The 21,446-nt window shown below is 43.5% G+C and overlaps 1 protein-coding gene across 3 annotated transcripts in view; it reads right to left on the bottom strand.

Annotated features, from left to right (window-relative positions):
- Positions 1–21,446, bottom strand: part of RUNX3 (RUNX family transcription factor 3) — a 67,559-nt gene that overhangs the window by 30,717 nt on the left and 15,396 nt on the right. The gene's annotated exons all lie outside the window — the stretch shown is intronic.

Below are 21,446 nucleotides of genomic sequence, written 5' to 3'. Positions count from 1 at the left end.
AGGTCTCCTGGTGTTTCAGTGCATGTACTCACCTATCTCTCTTTGTAGAGCCGTGCTTGCCTCGCCATCCAGTCTGCCGCATCCTGAACCCCGAACGCTGTCCTTCTGCCATCCTGACAGTCCGCACCATCTCGGATCCCTGCGGTGACCCGTCATCTTGCTCCCAAGGTTCCGGACCCCGCCTGACATCATCTCGGCTTCCGAACCTGAGCTGCGTCACCCGGACCACCACCCATAACTCCGTGGTCCCAGGGACTTCTCCGCTATTCCCGTGTGCAAGGACTGTTCTGCTGTTTCTAGTGTTCCAGCTGCCGGACTCTTTCCTACCATCTAGGAGTTCGGTCCAGTGGATCCACCTCCTGGGCCTGCCCGTACACCTGGCCGTGACAACATACCTATCACTTCCTCCTGATTATTATACATCTGAAGGTGGGGAGAGAGGAGCCTGCGGTAATTGGGTATGGGGCTCGTGTGACGTAAAAACCTCACGTGACCCCCGAGAGACTGAGTATTGACACCACTGGAACGGCGCTGGTACGGGAGGTGAGTATAAGCTTTTTTATTTTAATGGGGCAAACATGGGGAATGAGAAGGGATTGTCAAGTAGTGATCAACCCCATTAAAATGGTGGATTTATTCATTTTTTTTCGTATACAATTAAAGAAAGCTGGAAGTGCACCCATGTGTGATCTATAAACACTTATATTCCTAATCCCTGAAATAAGATTAAGCCTAGCAATAACTTTTATGACATGAAGATCGTTATTCCATATTGTGATACAATGATTGCCAATGGGGTCACATTCAAACACATGGCATCATGTAAACAATATTCATGTGAAATGGAGCTAAGCTGCAGCACTCGAGAATAGCCATAACGCAATGAGTGGATCTTTGCTGTTCCAGCCCTGCACACTATGTACATCCAGTCACCATTGGAGCTGCAGAAAGCCTATCTGTGGGGTATCAGTCGTCAGCTCTCCAGCAAGCTTTTATTTATATATATATATATATATATATATATATATATACTTAAGAATGGGTCATATATATATATATACATATATATATATATATATATATATATATATATAAAAGTCCCGGATAAAGCTTTAAAATGAATTTTACTCTTCAGCTCCATAGAAATATTGCAACAGGGAGTCTTATGAGCCTAAATGGCATTTTGGCATTTTAAAGAGCACCTGTAATTTCAGATAACTTTTTATAATAAGCACATGAGAACTAGCAAGATATGGGGCCATTATATGACTTTTGTCCTACATTTTTTCACCTATTTTGATGGTTCTGTCTCTAATTTTCAGTTAAATCATAAAAATGGAAATTGGCCAAGATTTTGCTTTCACCTGAATTGATTATCCTTCACTTTTTTTTGTTTAAAAATAAAATAAATTATTTTTGTTAACCTGTTCGCTATGGTTACCTATGCAGAACGCTGCAGTTGAGCTGACTTTGCCACTGTCTGCTGTGCTGTACACAATGTTAAAGTAAAGTAGGAGTTAATATCTTCAGGCCTGTCAAAAAGTTTATGTGGAGTGGCATTCCACTTTTGAAGCTAAAGGGCTTGGCTAAGCTGGGTGGATTCTGGGTTTGTCTGTATTTACTATGCAGCTATATATTCTATTTGTTACTATTTTGGAAACACCAACATTTATGCATCATTTGTATGTATTCTATATTAAAGAATCCATCCTTTGGGAATTGAACATTTCAGAGTTTGAATTTACACACTTCCTTTAGTCTCACCAGCGCTAATAGCATCCCTGAAACTCCTAAAGTAGTAAAAACTACTTCAATATTATCAAACAATTCGCAAAAAAAGTCACAACTGCATTGTGTGAACACACCCTAAAAATTAACATTCTACTTAAAAAAAAACACCTCCATAAATAAAAAAACACAATAAAAAATGCATTTTGTTAGTAAGATTTGGAAATCTCATTCATTTTGCTGTTAGGCTTGGTTCTGTCATGATTTTGATTGGTGGTGCTCTGCTCTCCTGCAGAGCTGATGGTTGGTTTTGTATTATTCTCCAATGGACTGGTTGTTCCCAGTTTTGGGCACTGTGGGAGGGGCCTGTTTGTTGGAGCCTCGTTCTGGGTGATTGCTCTGCTTTATTTTGGTGCTACTTGACCCGGAACGCTGCCAGTGATAGTTCTTGTGTTGCAGCAATTATTGCTGGCTCCCGTAAGTGACTGTCTTGATCTTGTCCCGCTACCTCATTCCTAGTACCCTCCTCCGCCTGTTTCCCCGACCCTGACTTGACTCCCTAACTCACTGCTTGTATCCTGACCTTGGCTCCTCTCTCTCCCTTTGTACCTGATGTGTCTTCCTGGTTTCCAGACCCCTGGCTTCTATCTTGACCTCAGCTCTGCTCTCTCCCTTTGTACCTGACGTGTCTTTCTGGCTTCCAGATCCCCGGCTCCTATTTCTCCCTTGCAACTGATGCTAATTCCCGGCTCCTGACCTTTGGCTTTGTTTAACTACTTGTCTACTAGTCTATCTAGTGACATCTAGTGTTCATACATCTTCTTCTCCTCCACTAGTGTATTTAGTGACACCTAGTGTTAGACCATCACAGGTTCACACAGAGCTTTTTGACATAGGTTAGGTTCACACACAGCAGATCTACTTCAATTTCCAAATAAATAGTTGCTTTAAATACTCTTTTTATAGTCTTTACTATTACTAGTACATAGTCACTGCGAAGCTCACATAGTGTGTCATTGCGAAAAAGGTGCAGGAAAGCTGCATGTATGGAAGGATGCTCCACCCAAACGTTTGGCCTCCAGCTATCTTGCCCAAGTTTTCCATAAGTAGAAGCACTTTGTCTGTGTTGTTTTTGAAGAGCCATTGTTAGACATTGGCAGTGGCTGATCCTTTAAAGGACAGATGGATCTGTACTCAGAAATTGGACATGCCTGATTCTTATCTCCCCGGTCATCTATCATGGGCCCCCATACACATTTGAATGTTGACCAAACCTGTTAATATTGATGGATTTGGTCAATATTAGTCTAATGTGTATGGGGGCCTATAGCCAATGGGTGGATCCAAATAGGAGCAAAGGCTCATTCAGTTGAGCATATTATATCTCTGTTTGCACCATGGACCACACAGATCGAGAATATGGACCCATTGTAGCCAGAGTGATAATGCACAAGACTGATTTTGCACACAATACAATGAGCTGCATGGAAAAAAATACAATATGCGGTTTTCTGTTCTTTACTGACTAGATTAGGGCAAAGAAATAATAAGCAGCTCACAAGACCGGCCAAAGTGACCGGACACAGCTGATATTCCACTGTGGAATTACATTCGGAAAATCCATTGGGTGTTATATGTAGCTTGGATGAACATAAATATCTTACATTTAGGGATTACATTCAGATTCATGAGCAACCATAATACTGTCAAAATTTCTTAATAAATATATCAGATATCGTCAGCATACTAAATTACAGGCCTGGATATGACTCGAATGTTTAGTAAACAGTACAGCATTGTATTCATTTTAATCTAAAACCAAATCAATATTCATTTCACATCACATATTCTTGACATCTACAGCAGACAGTATTGTCAATAATTAGGAAAAAAGTTTGGGTATTTTCCTGGAATCAGTTGGGTGAAATTCTGTATGCTAAAATGTAATACTAGATGTATACTAAATTAGTAGCAAGCAAATTAAATGGTATTCTTGTTCTGTAAATAATAACCTAGTCTATTATGTCATATGCTCTTGCATATCTCTATTTTTCATTTGAAGACTAAGTCATCCCTTCTGGTAGTTTATACAGGCAGTTCATGCTCAGGAATATGCTCATATGATCATTGGGAAGAAAAACATAAATTAAAAATATATTAATTTTCTGTAAATAGCGTAAGAGTACCCTACACTTCATGTTTGATGATCGCTTATATGCCACTTGTAAGGGTTCTTTGACGTCAATCTTATGTCTATTTATCTTTCCTGAATATTCTATAGGCTCTTTGTCAGACACAGTGCCTGCAGAGAAATAATATTCCCACCTCTGAAGTGGGAAGATGTATGTCAAAAGGATGAAATGAGTTTGTCACACTTAATTCATTTTGCAGTGGGAATCTTTTAATCTTTCCCTCCATTATTTGGGCCAATATCTGTTTTCCATCTTTTTATAGAAATGGTTAGCATCCAAATGATCAATTTTTACAGCACATTGCTGTAAAGTTAAAACTTGCCAGGTTTTTGCCACCTAATCTGCAGCACATATAACAGTGATTTTATCAAAACTAGACTTAGCCAATCAGTAAGTTTACATCGCTGAAATCAGGGTCTTTGCCCCTAGGTTATGTTGCTTTGAAATGGGGAGCATAAACCTGGTGACTGATGCCATTTAAGTTTGTGATTTCCTCTGATTGATCGGCTTCACCTATAGTCATAACTTTCTGCATCAAGCAAAACTTTTCCATAGTTTTAGATAGGGCTGGCCTCACCACCCGGCACACCCGGGTAAATGTCAGAGCCCTGGAGAAACGGGGGGGGGGGCACTCGCCATTGGGGACAGAATTTACTGGTGTAAGGGGCCTGAGTAACTGTCTTCATCTAGTGCGGTGTCTCCCTCCGTGCCCTGTGCGATGAGCACAGCATCCAGAGTAAGACGTTTGTCAGCTTATGAATATTAACAAGACTTTAGCAGAGCGTTGTCACTATCTCCGGCAGGGATCAGTGATGTCATCTACTGGGCTGCAATGATCCCATGCACTGCCCGGTATAATCAAGGGGGAAACAGTGCACGGGGGGGGAAGACAGTGCACAGGGCGAGGTGACAGCGTACAAGAAGGGGACAGCGCACAGAAGGGTGGGACAGTGCACATGGAGGAACACAGAACACAGGACATGAGACAGCGCACAGGGTGGATACAGTGCACAGGGTGGAGACAGCGCATGGGGGGAAACAGCACGCAGGGGGAAGTAGTTTATGGGGGGAAGCAGAGCACGAGGGCAGACAGTGCACAGGGGGAGACATCGCACGGGAGGAAGCGCCCCCCCAGTGGTATGTGTTAAGGGGGCCCACTGGGACTCTTTCACCCTGGGCCTATGAAAACCTGTAGTTGGCCCTAGTTTTAGAGATAAATATTTGAGCTCTAGAATAACCTCTAGTGAAACTTAAAACTCATGGCAAATACATCTAGAACAGTGCCCTGGTCTAAGTAACTTCATTACAATAACCCAGGTCTCAGCTCCTCAGACCACTGTGAGAATAATGTGAGATAATGTGAGAAACTGTGTAAACTGTAGCATACAAACTACAGCTGCTGAAATATTTTTACAGATAGAAGGAGCACTATATGATAGAAATTAGTTGTGAGACGGAACTTTCTACAAACACAACAAACTTTTGATCAAATGGAAAAAAGAGGTGAACTCAAGTGAAAAAGGGCTCCCAAGTTAATATAAAACTTCACCTTTATTTCTTGTATAAGAAATATTTTATATATATAGGACACCAGAGTTGACATGTAGAAGAAATATATTAACAAAACTACCCGTTTCGGTATAACACCATCAAACTGCTCTATTTTCTATTTATTTTTTATCAGGTTCCAGCATGGCACACAGTGACATCAGAGGCCTACCCAGCCACAGAAATCCTGTAGTAGAGTGACGCCTGCAAAAGAAGATGTATGCAACTGGGAAAGGCAAAAAGAAGAGACACAGAGGTCCAGATGGTAGGCTGCGGGTGTGGTAGGACAAGTAAATCATGAGGGTTTTTTTGTTTTTTTTAACATCCTCACTGTATTGTGCCGAGGCCTGGAGATGTCCCAGATCATAATAATAAAGAACATTAAATTCACAATGAATACCGATTCGCATGGAATTTCCCTGTGAAATGTGTGTTATTTGCCAAATTGTAATTTTGGCAGATCTGATCATTTTTAGAAATCCTCTTTAAGTATAGGTCACCTTTGTAAAATGTTATGCTTTAGGAATTTGCAGCAAAAATTTGACTGATATAGACCAAACAGCCATACAATTAAAACGACGAACAAGTGAAGTGAATAGAATTATCTCATGACAATGGCAGGGGTGGGATGTACTAGGCATCAAATGACACAGTTCTGAAAATTAAAATTGATTTGTTGGCGGCAAGAAAAATGGTTAGGCTCAAGGATAAGAGCAACAAGAACCATTTTGTGAGTGTTAGGCGGGCTTTACACGTTGCGACATTGCTACCAATATATCGTCGGGGTCACGTCGTTAGTGACACACATCCGGTGCCGGTAGCGACATCGCAATGTGTAAATCCTAGGTGCGACGAGCCCAAAAGCGTAAAAAATAGCTGATCTGTGTCACATCGTTCATTTCCATAATGTCGTTACTGCTGCAGATACGATGTTGTTTGTCGTTCCTGCAGCACCACACATCGCTGTGTGTGAAACCGCAGGAACGACAAACATCTCCTTACCTGCGTCCACCGCCAATGCGGAAGGAAGGAGGTGGGTGGGATGTTATGTCCCGCTCATCTCCGCCCCTTCCCTTCTATTGGCCTGCTGCTTAGTGACGTCACGGTGACGTGGCTGTGATGCCGAACGCACCACCCCCTTGAAGGAGGGATTGCTCTGCGGTCACAGCGACGTCAGCAACCAGGTATGTGCGTGTGAAGCTGCCGTAGCGATAATGTTCGCTGCGGCAGCAAGCACCAAATATCGCATGTACGACGGGGGCGGGTGCAATCGGATGCAACATCGCTAGCAATTGCTAGCGATATTGCAGCGTGTAAAGCCCGCCTTAGACAAGCAGATCAGAGCAACTTAAAAACATTAGGACTTACAGAGTACTACCAATCAAACTAGTAATCTGGTGACAGGGTCATGGTTGCCCAAGGTGCATTTATGCTGTAACAGTCGTCTCCCTGTTTTTGGAGACTAGTGACAGCGTCTCATCTCTATTGAGTTATCCACATTTAAATGTGGTTTGGTTTCCTTCAGTACCTAAATGGTTAATGTCAGTTTTTCAGCTCGCAGCATCTCCAGTAGTCTTTAGCTGAGTGTGTCAGCTGCAGTAGCTTTGTAGTCACACACTTCAGGATTAAATAGAGGTGTTACCCTGCAATCCTTGCTAAAAATAAAAAGCCATTTGTTCTCTGGCCGCATTGGTTTTAAGATCTGTGAAGGCTTGTTCCTGTATTTGGACTTTATCTTTTGTTGTTTTCCCCTGTTTGTCTTTCCTTTCCCTGTGTGTATTAGTGCAGCGGTGGAGCTAGCATCTGCCACCAGCCAATGCACTAGCCATGGCCACTACAGGTTTTTTCTTAGGGTCTCAGGTTCCTGTTCGGCGACAGTTGAGGAGACTGTATAGGGCCTAGTTAGGAGCATAGGGTCAGTGGCAGGTGAGTGCAGGAGTTGCCCATCTACCCCTCTCACAAGAGCTAGGGTCCACCATTGTTATTGTGTCCCCGGTGTTCCCCCCTATCTGTTGTACTGTTGTTTGTATTTTTTTCGTGTGTCCAGACCTCGGTTAGTTTGAACACATCTGACACGTGACAAAGCATGAGAGATGCACTTGTGAAGGTCAGCCAATCTGGTCTGATCCCACAGAAGAGATAGTGTAGCATAAATTGCTGAAAAAAATTATATTGCTACGAGGTGTAAGAACGCAAGTGCACTGCAGCTTGCTGTGTGAGGAGCAGCTTAGCAGCAGACTGGTCAGGGCATCTGAACTTACCCTCTCCACGGCCAAATGTACCTACAGTGACACATGAGCATCAGAACTAGACCATGGAGCAGAGAAATAAGGTGGCCTGTGCTGATGATTTATATTTATTTTATATCATATGGGTGTCCAGATGCTTATGGGTAACTTACATGATAAAAAGGTGACACCAGGATGGGAAGAAAGCAAACTAACAAAGATAGTGTGTTGGTATGAGCAATGTTCTGCTAGGATTCATCTTGTTCTGGCATTCATGTTGATGTTACGTTCACTTACCAGCTATCAAAACATTGTTGCAGACTAAGTAAGCCCTGTGATGGGGTTACTCACTTAGCTTGCTTCTCAAGGTAGCAACAGAACCACTTTTGGTTTAAAAGTCCAGTTGGTTTATTAAATATCACATAAACCACATTCCTGGTAACATAATGGAAACCTTCCTTCAGCTTCACAGAACATAACTCAGTATCACAGTCCGTTTCACTGACGTTATGCTGGCTCAGATTCGGACACAACTTCTCAGCAGAAGTATCCCAGTGGAGATATCTCAGCCTGCACTTACCCCAGTCAGAAGGAGCAAACCCTCTCTTCTTTAAGAGGATTGCATCCAGACGCATCACATCTTATAACATTTGGATACCACTTAGAAGTATCCCAATGGAGATGTAGCAGTCTCCACACACTGACGCCGCTCAGAAGAAGTGAACTCTCTTCTCTCAGAGGTTTTCTTTTAGACGCGTGACAACCTATACACACTGTTCCAGTCAGGACAAGCTAATCCTCCCTCTCTCAAAGGATTTCCTCCAGAGTCATCATAGCCTCCCCACAGTGACCATGTGTCAAACAAACAGATACTATTATAAAAACATGAGACACATACATAAACTAGTCCCTGTAGCGCCTTAATAAAAATCGTGGCACTTCAGGAAGCAGAGCAGACATCCAAGTTTACACCACTTCTGCGATACATACCTACCACCATATTAAAGCACCTTCAAAGTATTGGTATTCTCTAATGGTTTTTTAAAGGACAAAAATTGTTTGAAAATGGTTGAATGAACTTGACAAAAAGTTCAAGGTATAAACTTGACCTAAAAAAATGTCAATATCTAAGTGTAATGCTAGAAAGGTATATCTAATCCATAGAAGCCTCACATCTTAACCTATAAGTATACAAGGATCTGATGTTAACTTCTTGGTGCCTGATGCCACAGGAATAATGAGAGGAGGCCTTAAGGGGTTCATGTATCTACAGTTTTGGGGCAACAGGGTGACTTACAAAATATTGAGCAGGTTGGTACTTTTGTAGTTAAAATTTCAAAAGTTGATGTTACATTAGAAGTGATGATGGAATTCAAATTTGCTGGCTGCCTTTTCTACTTAAGGGAGCATGAGCTATACCTCTACCTCTATTAATTCATTGAAGCCCATTGGCAGAAGTCAAGGTGGCAGCAGAAAGTAGAAGGTAGCACCATGCAACTCTGAATAGTAGAGTTGGCAAATTAAACATGTTAGTGGCCAACTTTTTGATAAAAGTTTCTCCAAGTAAAAAAAAACCTAAAGCACTAGAATTTTTCATACATTTATTTTTGAAGTCATGACTTGCATAGTGTCAAATATTACACCAAGAGGAAGTTAGTTGATAATTTCTATGCAATTAAAAACATATGCTGTCCCCACATTTCCTATGAAGTTGATTCATCCTTGTAACATCTGCTCACCAAGTGCAGGCAGTGATGCCAAAAACCTGCATTTGTTAAACATTTTTTTAATGCAGCCAAAAATTACAGAGGGACTGTTAGACTAAAGCAACACCATCAAAACTATCAAATCTCACTCCAAGCTGTTTAAAATATGACACATCTATCTCTATGTGCCACCCACTAGGAATTATGGATATACATAGCAATGACTCTTGTCAACAAAGATCTCAAGAAATGTGATTTATGTTATTATTAGATATAGATTTAACTGTAATACAATGTTTCAATACAATCAGTGTGTTATCAGCAGGAGACTAAAGGGTGCTTTACACGCTGCGACATCGATAACAATATATCGTTGGGGTCACGTCGTTAGTGACGCACATCCGGCGCCGTTAGCGACATCATAGCGTGTGACACCAAGGAGCGACGATCAACGAGCGCAAAAATCGTTGCTCGTTGACACGTCGCTCCTTTTCCAAATATCGTTGCTGCTGCAGGTACGATGTTGTTCATCGTTCCTGCGGCAGCACACATCGCTATGTGTGACACCGCAGGAACGACGAACATCTCCTTACCTGCGTCCACCGGTAATGAGGAAGGAAGGAGGTGGGCGGGATATTCCGGCAGCTCATCTCCGCCCCTCCTCTGCTATTTTTCGGGTGCCGTGTGATGTCTCTGTGACGCCGCATGAACCACCTTCTTAGAAAGAGGTTTACCCGTGACACACAACCGACAGAGGCAGGTACACTCGCTAGCGATATCGGTACCGATATCGCAGCATGTAAAGTACCCTTAAGTCTAAACAGGAAGCTATTTTCCTTGCAGAGACTGACACACCATTCCAGCATATCAAATTTGAGGAGACCTTAAGCTGCAATGCTCCTCTGGGAAATATGCAAATTGTCTCTTCAGTGAGGAAGGAGATGAACTTTAGTGCCACTTATAGGAGGTAAAAGTCCTAAAAGTCAAAGTGACCCTTTAATGAGCCTAGAGTTCGTCTACTTCCTCATTGAATATCACTAAAGGTCACGTTGCCCACATGCCTGGTAGTCCAACTATGCCCCCAGCACTGATTAGCAGCTTTCTGTTAATATACAATGTACACAGAAAGCTGTGGTGGGATCGGGGTTATACACAGCTCAGCATCTGAGCTCTGATAGATCTACAACACGGAAAACTGTTATTCTATGACAACTACTGTAATCCAATAATCTAAGTCATACATTACTGGAATCTGGGTCTCTACCACTAAATCATACTGCTCTCAGATTACATAGCAAAAATTCACTGACAAATTCACTTTAACTGTTATAATAGGACCCCACAATGATCAACTCATCATTGAAGGACTTATTTGTTAAAGGGAACCTGTCACCAGATTTGGGGCCTATAAGCTGAGGCCACCACCAGTGGGCTCTTATATACAGTTCTTCTAACATGTTGTATATAAGAGCCCAGGACGCTGTGTAGAACATAAAAAACACTTTATAATACTCAACTAGGAAGGTCGCTCCGGTGCAGATTGGTCAAATGGATGGCACCATTCTCTGGTGCCAGCACCGACTCTTTTAGCCATCTTGGTCTTCCTTCTTCTGAAGCCAGTGCGCATGACGCGTCCTATGTCATGCACACAGGCCGGTATTGAGGTCCTCCGCAGGCGCACTACAATACTTTGATCTACGCTGAGCAGGGCAGATCAAAGTGCGGCTGCACAAGACCTCAGTGCCGTCGAGTGTGTATGACGTAGGATGCATTTTGCACACCGGCATCAGAAGAAGGAAGACCAAGATGGCCAAAAGAGGAGGCACTGGCACCAGAGAACGGCACCACCTATTTCACCAGTGTGTACTGGAGCGATCTCCTAGGTGAGTATTATAAAGTGTTTTTTATGTTCTACACAGCGGCCTGGGCTCTTATATACAGCTTGTTAGAATGCAGTATATAAGAGCCCACTGGTTGTGGCCGCAGCCCATAGGCCCCAAATCTGGTGACAGGTTCCCTTTAAAGCACCAGTCCAGCTTTTGTTTTTCACCGGTGGATTACTGCTTTTAATCTAAGGTCCCAACCCTTAGGGGCCCTTTGCACACTACGATATCGCAGGTGCGATGTCGGTAGGGTCAAATCGAAAGTGACGCACATCCGGCATCGCTCTCGACATCGTAGTGTGTAAAGCCTTTTCCATACGATTAACGAGCGCAAAAGTGTCGTTATCGTGTGATCGGTGTAGGGTCCGACATTTCCATAATGCCGCTGCTGCGACAGGTACGATGTTGTTCCTCGTTCCAGCAGGCAGCACACATCGCTGTGTGTGAAGCCGTTGGAGCGAGAAACATCTCCTACCTGCGTCCCGGCCGACGGAGGTGGGCGGGATGTTTACGTCCCGCTCATCTCCGCCCCTCCGCTTCTATTGGCTGCCTGCCGTGTGACGTCGCTATAACGCCGCACGACCCGCCCCCTTAGTAAGGAGGCGGATCGCCGGCCAGAGCGACGTCGCAGGGCAGGTGAGTGCATGTGAAGCTGCCGTAGCGATAATGTTCGCTACGGCAGCAATCACAAGATATCGCACCTGCGACGGGGGCGGGGACTATCGCTGCAGCGTCGGTAACACATTGTTACCGATGTCGCAGCGTGCAAAGCCCGACTTACTCATCCTCTAGCATTTTCCCCTTTTATCGGCGCCGCTCTGGTCAATCCATGAAAGTGTGATTTAACACTTACCGGAGGGGAGCGCGGGGAGCGCTTCATTCCCCGCTCCCATTGGTGTCCCCGTGATGTGATCGCAGGTCAGTGATAGGTTGTCAATGACAGCCAGAGGTCAGCTAATGACCTTGTGTCTGTCATGACGAATTTCCTGTGAATGCTTGCTGCCAGCTGACATTCTTAGTCATCATTTCTGCTGTATAAAGCAGAGCTGGCGCCCAGCTCTGTACAGTACAAGGGATCGGATGATGATTATAAAAGTGACAAAAAAGACACATATTTGGTATTGCGACATTCAGAAATGTTCGATCTATCAATATATAAAATAAATAAATCTGTAATCGGTAAACAGTTTAATGGAAAAAAATTAAAAACTCCAGAATTACATTTTTTTGGGCCACCGCAACATTACAATAAAATACAATAAGAGGCAATCAAAACATCACATCTAACCAAAAATGTAACCAGTAAAAATGTCAGCTCAGTGTACAAGAAATAAGCCCTCACTTAGCCCCAAATCCCCCAAACTTAAAATGTTACGGGTCTCGGAAAATGATACCAGAAGAGAATTTATATTACAAACTTCTGAAGTTTTTTCACCAATTAAATAAAAGAAAAACTACACATTTGGTATCTATATCTTTGTACTGACCTGGGCAATCATAATGCCAGGTCAATTTTACCATAAAATGAACAAGGTAAATAAAATAAAAATCAATTATGGAATTCCAATTTCATTGCAATTTTTTCCCCATATTTTTTCTTTAAACACAAACTTTATTCCATATTTTCGTAATGCATACAATAACAATGTAGGCAAAGAGATTATGGACATCAGAGCATTTACCAATCCCCTCTCATGAGGTCATCTACTACCTTAGGCCCGTTTCACACGTCAGTGAAAAACAGTGACGTTTTTCACTGGCGTGTAAAACACGCACATGTCCCTGTGTGTGCCGTGAATCACGGCACACGTGGGTTGTCTAAGTGCAATCCGGGCTCCGTTCTCCGTGGCCCGTGATTGCCCTTAGAAATCAACTCACCTGCGCCCGCTCCCACTGTCAATGGTGCTGAATCCTCCCGCGGCGCAGCATCCGGCCGGCGGTGACCCCCGCAGCAGCTGCTTCCGGGTTGGCTGTGTCGCGCATAATGAATATGCGCGACAGTAATCAGCCGGCTTAGAAGCAGCAGGGAGGACGGGCTGCAGAGGACATCGCTGAACGCCGGGTGAGTTAAAATGTTTATTATTTTAAATGCACGTTTTTTTCTGGCACGTGTTTCACGGACCACACCACTGCGTGGTCCGTGGGACATCAGTGATGCCAGAAAAAAATGGACATGTCTCCGTGCGGCAATCACGCACACGCGGGTACGCTGCACGGAGACACGTGCAGTGAAAAATCACTGACGTGTGAGCAGACCCATTCATTATAATGGGTCTGTGTATGTCAGTGATTCTGGTACGTTTAAAAAAAAGCACAAACGTACCAGAATCACTGACGTGTGAAAGGGGCCTTAATGGAACAAGTCCATCTCATCTCCAATAAATTCGTTCACCAACCATTAACTTTATGCAAATAATTTATATGGAAAGAAAAAACCCAAAAACGAACAAAAAGAAATGTAAGTAAAATGTAAAGAACACTCACATTTCACCACATGACACCATCAAGAGGTCTCCTTTTTTGCCCGTTTTCTAGTACACTATATGGTAAAAGGATGATTTCGCTCACAAGTACAACTCGTCCTGCAAAAAAACAAGCCCTCATATGGCAATATTGACAAAAAAAAATAAAAGTTATGGCTCTTTGAAGAGGGGAAGGAAAAAACAAAAACGAAAAATTGAAAATCGCTGTGTGGTGAAGGGGTTAAACAGCGTAACACCTATCCATGGTTTGTGCCTGATATTGCTGGTCAGCTGCAGAAAAGTCAACGGGGTGAACTGCAATACCTCACAAAACCCGTGGACAGGCTTGGTGTTGTTCTTGGAAGAAAGCGCTTCCTAACCATGTACAAACCTTTCAACATGATTTTCTGAGAAGCACCATTCATTTTCTAGAATTCTTCTTTAATACCTAAAGCAGAACTATAACCAATCATTTTAATTTTTATCTCATAAATCAAAAATACACATGAAAATAAGCAACTTTGTAATACATCTTATCAGATTTGCGTCTTTCTCTGCCAGACAGTAACAAAATTCTCAATTCTCAGGTAAAATCTGTATTCAGTGAACACTTTCCCATTACTTAGAGATGGCAGTTGGTACTCATGAAATTCTATGTAGATAGAAGAGGGAGGAGGAACAGAGCTTTGCATCTAGCTCCTCCCTCTGCCTCTAGCTCCTCCCATCATCATAGAATCTCATAAGCACTAACTGCCATCTCTTCTCTCAGTAATGGGAAAGTCTTCACTGAATACAGATTTTACCTCAGATTTGAGAATTTTTATATTGTCTGGCAGAAAAAGATTCAGATTTGTCTGATAAGATATATTACAAACTTGCTTATTTTCATGTGTAGAATTGATTTACCAAATAAAAATTAAAACTATGGTTACACTTTAATTAGTGAACACTGAACATAGATGAAATGAGGATTGCTTATTACAGATTCTAATGAAGAGCAACATTAAACAGGAAACTCATATTTTTTCTCTTTTCCTGTGTCAACACTTTGCATTAAAATGTGCAAACATCATTTCATGTTTTGTGTTCTATAAATTTAAATGCACATGGGAAAGTTTCTCAACTGTGTTTGTGATTATTGAAAAACATGAAAAATTGCCTACGACAACAGCAATTGTAGACCTTAATTTTACTATTTTACTTATATATTCCTCATGTTTTTTGTCTCTGAAAACTTTTTATTCATCATCATCACCATCATCATCATCATCTTCTTCTTATTATTATTATTAATATTATTATTATTATTATTATTAATAATAATAATAATAATAATACAAAAGTAAACTGGATGAATAGGGTGATCATGAAGAACATGTTTTAGATGTAGGACCTCATTCATCATTGCCTTTAGCCTGTTTTTTTGTATACTGTAGTTTTATATGTTTTGTGCCTTTTATTCACTATTCTTCTATTTATGTGTTATTTTAAGTCTATTTTATATGAGCTCTCCTGATTTTTTTTCTGCATTGTGGGCGGAGTAAATTAATTAATTGCGACTGCTTAAAAAGTCACAAAATTTCGCACACTTTTACCCTGGTCCCCCTAATGTATTTCTGAGTATGCCAAAATTTTGGCCCAATTTTTGGGACTTTTTAGGGCACAGAAGTTCAAGACAGGAAAAAAGCCAAGTTTTAAAATTTTGTAACAAATTCATGAATTGCGTGAGCCATTCTAATGAATTTAGCACCAAAAATGGCAACTAATGCCATCAGATTATATGGTCATCCGCACAAGTCCTTAGGACAGAAGTGTGAACTGGGATTACAGTTTAGCTACATCGCATACAGGGGGTATGAGGTGGTCTTTAGTGTTGAGCAAGTAGTTAACGAGTACTGTCTCTGCTACTCACATATTCGTTACGAGTAGCAGGCACAATTTAAGTCAATGGGAAATACTCGCTAAGTAGCGAGTGACCCGAAAACCATACTATTCGCTACTCCCATGAAAAGTACGGCTTTTGGGTTACTCGATACTTAGCGAGTATTTCCCATTGACTTGCAATGCGCCTGCTACTCGTAACGAATATGCGAGTAGTGGACAGTACTCGCTAACAGCATAGAGAGAACGAATAGTTAACAACTCGCTCAACACTAGTGGTCTTAGATACATCTACTGTCTCACAATTAGTTGAGGCTGCTGCTTCCTCCCTCCAACTGCAGCTCTGTCTCCACAGATTGGCTACTTTGTATATACAGGCTCAGTAGAAAATCAGTGCAGGGAAAATTCTACTACAAAATAGATTATAAAATACAGAATTTTTTACAAAAAGAGTCTGGAGAGTCATTTAAATATTTTGAACTGCAAGCATTGATTGGCTGCAGCGGTCACCTGAAGCCCTATGAAAAGAGGAAGCCAGGAGTTTAGATATGCAGTACACATAAGCAGCTGAGTATGTGTTATTTGTTTGTTTGGGTTATGTTACTAGTACCCCATGGGCCCACTAGTACATTATTAAATTATAATGGAAAACCCCTTTAAGTAATACTTATGTGAATGTAAAGTACATTTCAAAAATATATATTAGATTTTTTCAGGTGTCCCTAGAAAATGACTAGATACCGCAGGCCAAATTACATGAGATCTTGATTACTGGATTAAATATCTTACATACGGTGGAATAAAAATGATGAATTGTTATTAGTAGAAAGTCTACATACAGATTTGCGAGCAGAACAGTAGTGATTTTCTTTTCCTAGGAAACCACACTGTGACCACAGGCTGCCAGCCCGCTGTTTCATGTTATATTCTCATTAAATAAAACCAGGACAGATTTTTGATTATTTTTTTCCAGCTTAGAACTGTGTCCTTCCTTACCTTGCTGCTTGGTTTGAAATATCCCGAGATGGATGAGATGGCGAGCTGTACATTACTCTTTTTTTTTCAAAGCTAGTCATCTCTTACCACTTATCTCAATATATGTCAAAGCAAGCGTTAATATAAGACGACATATCTTCTATTTTCTTGTCTACATTTTTCTCTCTATACCACGATTATATAAATATTGCTCTTGTTAAAAAAAATGTAACATAAGAAATATAAATGTTCCCAATTAATTTACTTCTACCTCTAGAACAAAGCCTTCCCGTGCCTGGTATGTGGCAAAGTCTAGTGAAAAGAAACCCCCACAAGAAGTATGGTGCAAGTCATACAAGTACAATTCAGACTTAGAATTTACAATTTGTATAATAGTAATTATAGATGACAGTATTGATCAGCTGTGGATCAACTTTTGAATCTCCTGAGATTCCCAGATCCGCGCAATTTTGAACAGTTTACAATTCTGGAACCGTTGCTGGAGAACACGCAGCCAGGGAGTGGTCTCATGACATTAGGAGCCACCACATGAGCTTCCTCATAAGGCTTTCAGCTATCACATTACATGGTCTACTGCAGAAAATTAGAAGAGAATATTATACTATTACAACTGTACACCACCACACTAGCAGCAAGGCACACTAAAAAAGGGATCATTTTTGGATAGCTTGTGAAATAGCTATCGCTTTATTTAGTAAAAGAAAATGGTCTTGAAGGGAACCCGACAGATGATACATGCTGTCGATCTATGGGTTGCATGAATGAAACACTGGTGTCATCATTTCAGATATACCTTTTTAACTCTGAAACTGTTTGACTGACAATTCTATGACTAAGTGTATGTACAGGGGGAAACCTGTTACTCAATAAGTCGCCAGAAATATGCCTGTCCAACCAGTCTCCTGTGTGGCTTTGTCCCCAGTGGCTACTGAACTCTGCCTTTCTCTGAAATGCTGCAACGTTTCAGAGTTAAACATATAGGGCTAAGATTATGTGTCCAGTGTCCTATACATGCTACCTGTAGATTGGGCAGCATGTATCAGCTGCAATGTCTCCTTTAAAGGAAACTTGTCACCTAATGGTCGGTGCGGAGCAGACTGGTCTGATGGGCATTTCCGTTCTCTGGGTCCGCGCCACCTCTTTTGTCCATCTTTATCCTCCTTCTTCTGAAGCTAGTGTGGATGACACGTTCTGCCTACTCAGGGCAGATCAAAGTGCACCTGCGCAGGACCTCAATGTCGGCTTCTCTTTATGATGTAGAACCCGTCATCCACACTAGCTTCAGAAGGAGAACGAAGATGGCTGAAAAAGCAGGCGCAGACCCGGAGAACGGAGACATCCATCCGGCCAGTCTGCTCTGCACCGATCGTTAGGTGAGTATTATAAACATCCGGTGACAGGTTTCCTTTAATATTTACCAAACAGAAAAAGTGAAAAAGTGAAAGGCTTCTTCCGTTTGCACTGCTTGTATATACACACCAGCCAGGCAGTAATTTTCCACTGTAGAGGGATAATTTTTGGACCATTTTTTAAATCTAAGTTGCCTAAAATGTCTGTTACTACAGTGTGTTGTTAAAATAGGCTGTTAGTTACCACCAATTACAATATGTTTTCCTCTAGTTTGAGGTCACTTGCACATTTGTTATGCTGTGTTTGAATTAAATTGCTCAAAAGAGCTTCAATATAAATTTCCAAGTGTTAACTAGGAGTCCCAGAAATTTTGTGCTCCCCCCTGAAGTCCCGAAAGAGGGTCAAATGACCCTTAGTCTAAACTGAATATAACTAACTAGAAACTAAATGGCTAAACTCAATGGAAAACAGCACCTCCTGTGGTGCAACAGTAATGGCCTTAATTACATAACAAAAGACGGTGATTATAGGATGTTAGCGAAAATCCTTCAGGTCATTCGACCCGTCTCTGGGTTCCAAAGGTAGAAATGTTAACTGACCCCTCTCTGGGACTTCTAGTGTTATACCCGTATTTTCCAAGAAATGAAAAGCTTTATGATATTTAAATTTGTGACAAATTGCTAAAATACGCTAATCTATAACAGTGATATATCCTGAAGGTTTTTAATCAGTGTAAGATATATCTTTTCTCTTATTTTAAGCTATAAATGCTTAGCCAAAGTTACACAAATAGCTTTCTTAAGAGTGCAAGAAAAGGGTTTCTCAGTTCACAAATATGAATACAGGAATGTTTCATTCTAGAAGGTGTCTAACAATATGACTCGGTCTGTTTACAAATGGGTATCTTTTTATGAACAGATCTGTTGCAGCCTTTTGTACCTCATGAGAACAAAGCAGGAGAATGTATGCATGGTATGTGTCATGGTTCTAATTTTTGGTCCATCTTTTGGGCTGACTTTCTGTTATGCTTCTCCTGTGGAGCTTGTGTTCGCCTGTTGTTCCACGCAGAGCTTTTTGCCTTGATGCTCTGCTATTTTGCACTCCTGTTGATGGGTTGCTTCCCCGCACTAGGTCCTATGCTGGTGGTGGGAGGGGCTTGCTCATATGCTCCCCATTTCGGATGATTACTCTGCTGTATTAGGGAGCGTGCTTGGCCGGAATGATGCCAGTCGTATTTCCTGTTGTGCAGTAGTGCTTGGCTTCTGTTGTGCCTTGTTATCTGGTCTCATCTTTTCAAACCTGGACTGTTATTGACTCTGCTCTGCCTGCCCCCTGGACCTTGTTGTTACCTTCTGGCTTCTGACCTCGGACCTCCTCCTGACCATGTCCACACCTGGTCCTTGCATCCCATACGTACTTGTCACGCTCCCCGGGTCCTTGGCTTCCCTCCCCGGGTCCTCTGCTCCGCTCCCCGGGTCCTCAGCCCCGCTCCCCGGCTCACCTGCCACGCTCCCCGCTCTCCAGCCTCCGGTCCCCGTCCTTCCCAGGCCCTCTGGTCCCCGATCGCGGCGCCCGACGGCTTCCCAGGCCCTGGCCGGCTCCCCTGCGTCCTCTTCTCAGCCTCCTTCCCTGGCTTCTGGCACCCGGGCTGCGCGCATGCGCATTAGGGCGCGCGCGCGGTCACTGACCCTTTCTTAAAGGGCCAGCGTCCATTAACAGGTAATGAGGCTAATCAGGTACAGGGTATAAAGGGGTGTATTGTCCAAGGGGGCGGGGCCTGATCTTCGTGTTCCCTAAGCTAGGAGTCAGGTCTCCTGGTGTTTCAGTGCATGTACTCACCTATCTCTCTTTGTAGAGCCGTGCTTGCCTCGCCATCCAGTCTGCCGTATCCTGAACCCCGAACGCTGTCCTTCTGCCATCCTGACAGTCCGCACCATCTCGGATCCCTGCGGTGACCCGTCATCTTGCTCCCAAGGTTCCGGACCCCGCCTGACATCATCTCGGCTTCCGAACCTGAGCTGCGTCACCCGGACTACCACCCATAACTCCGTGGTCCCAGGGACTTCTCCGCTATTCCCGTGTGCAAGGACTGTTCTGCTGTTTCTAGTGTTCCAGCTGCCGGACTCTTTCCTACCATCTAGGAGTTCGGTCCAGTGGATCCACCTCCTGGGCCTGCCCGTACACCTGGCCGTGACAGTAAGATCAGGCCATGGATCCCGCTGCAGCACTAGCGGCCTTGCAAGAGGAACTCCAACGCCAGCGTGAAGTCCAGACCCGCATGCTGAACTTCATGACTTCCGTGGACACCCGCCTGACCATGCTACAAGCAGCAGTCACGTCTACAACATCCCAAGCCGCCACTAGTCAAGCCACGTCCCCCGCTCCCGTGGCCGCTTCTTCGGATGCTTCCAGACTGCGTTTGGCCTCACCACCCCGGTACGCCGGAGATCCCAAGACTTGCAGGGGGTTTATAAACCAATGCTCCCTCCACTTCACGCAGCTGCCACATCTGTTTGCCTCCGACCAAGCCAAGGTCGCCTTCATCATGTCTCACCTGGAGGGCGAGGCACTGGCGTGGATGAACCCGTTGTGGGAGAAGGAGGACCCTATGACCAAGGATCTTCAAGAGTTCCTGCAGGCCTTCCGCAGCACCTTTGACGAGCCGGGACGCGCCTCTGCGTCTGCTTCATCCCTCCTCCGCTTACGTCAAGGAACACTGACGGTGGGCCAATACGCCATCCGTTTCCGCACGTTGGCTTCTGAACTCGGGTGGAATAATGAGGCCCTAACAGCCGCCTTCTGGGAAGGACTCTCGAGTCGCATCAAAGATGAGTTGGCGGGTCGTGACGTGCCCTCCACTCTAGATGCCCTGATTGCCCTAGCAACTCGAGTGGACATTCGTTTTCAGGAGCGCTCCAAAGAGCTGTCTCGGGAGAGACGTCCGGTACGACATTCCCCTCCTCCACAGAAGCCCTCCGTATCGCAGTCATCAACAGCTGGGATTCCCGTCCACGAGCCCATGCAGATCGACCGAGTACGACAATCCGAACAACGTCGAGCAGAGCGGCTCGCCAAGGGCCTCTGCTTTTACTGCGGAGAGGACACTCACCTCCTACGCTCCTGTCCGGAAAGGCCGGGAAACTCCAAAGCCTAGGGTTGGTAGGAGAGGCCACCCTAGGTGCTGGGACTCTCTCAGACCCGGTTATGTGGACTGTGCAAGTGTCAACGGGAGAGACGCGCTTCACGGCTGAGGCATACCTCGACTCTGGAGCAGCAGGCAATTTCATCCAGCAGGCCACGGTGGACAAGTACCAGCTGCCTGTTACTCTACTCGAGAAGCCCCTAGTGATTGCCTCTGTGGATGGGAGACCCCTCTCTGATACCATCTCCTGGGTCACCAGACCGGTCGAACTGCGTATCGGTGCCCTGCACACCGAGAACATCACTCTCTACGTCCTTCCACACATGTCCC

Source organism: Anomaloglossus baeobatrachus, chromosome 2 (genome assembly GCF_048569485.1).
Source record: "Anomaloglossus baeobatrachus isolate aAnoBae1 chromosome 2, aAnoBae1.hap1, whole genome shotgun sequence".
NCBI lineage: Eukaryota > Metazoa > Chordata > Amphibia > Anura > Aromobatidae > Anomaloglossus > Anomaloglossus baeobatrachus.
This window is presented reverse-complemented; position numbering and strand designations above follow the sequence as displayed.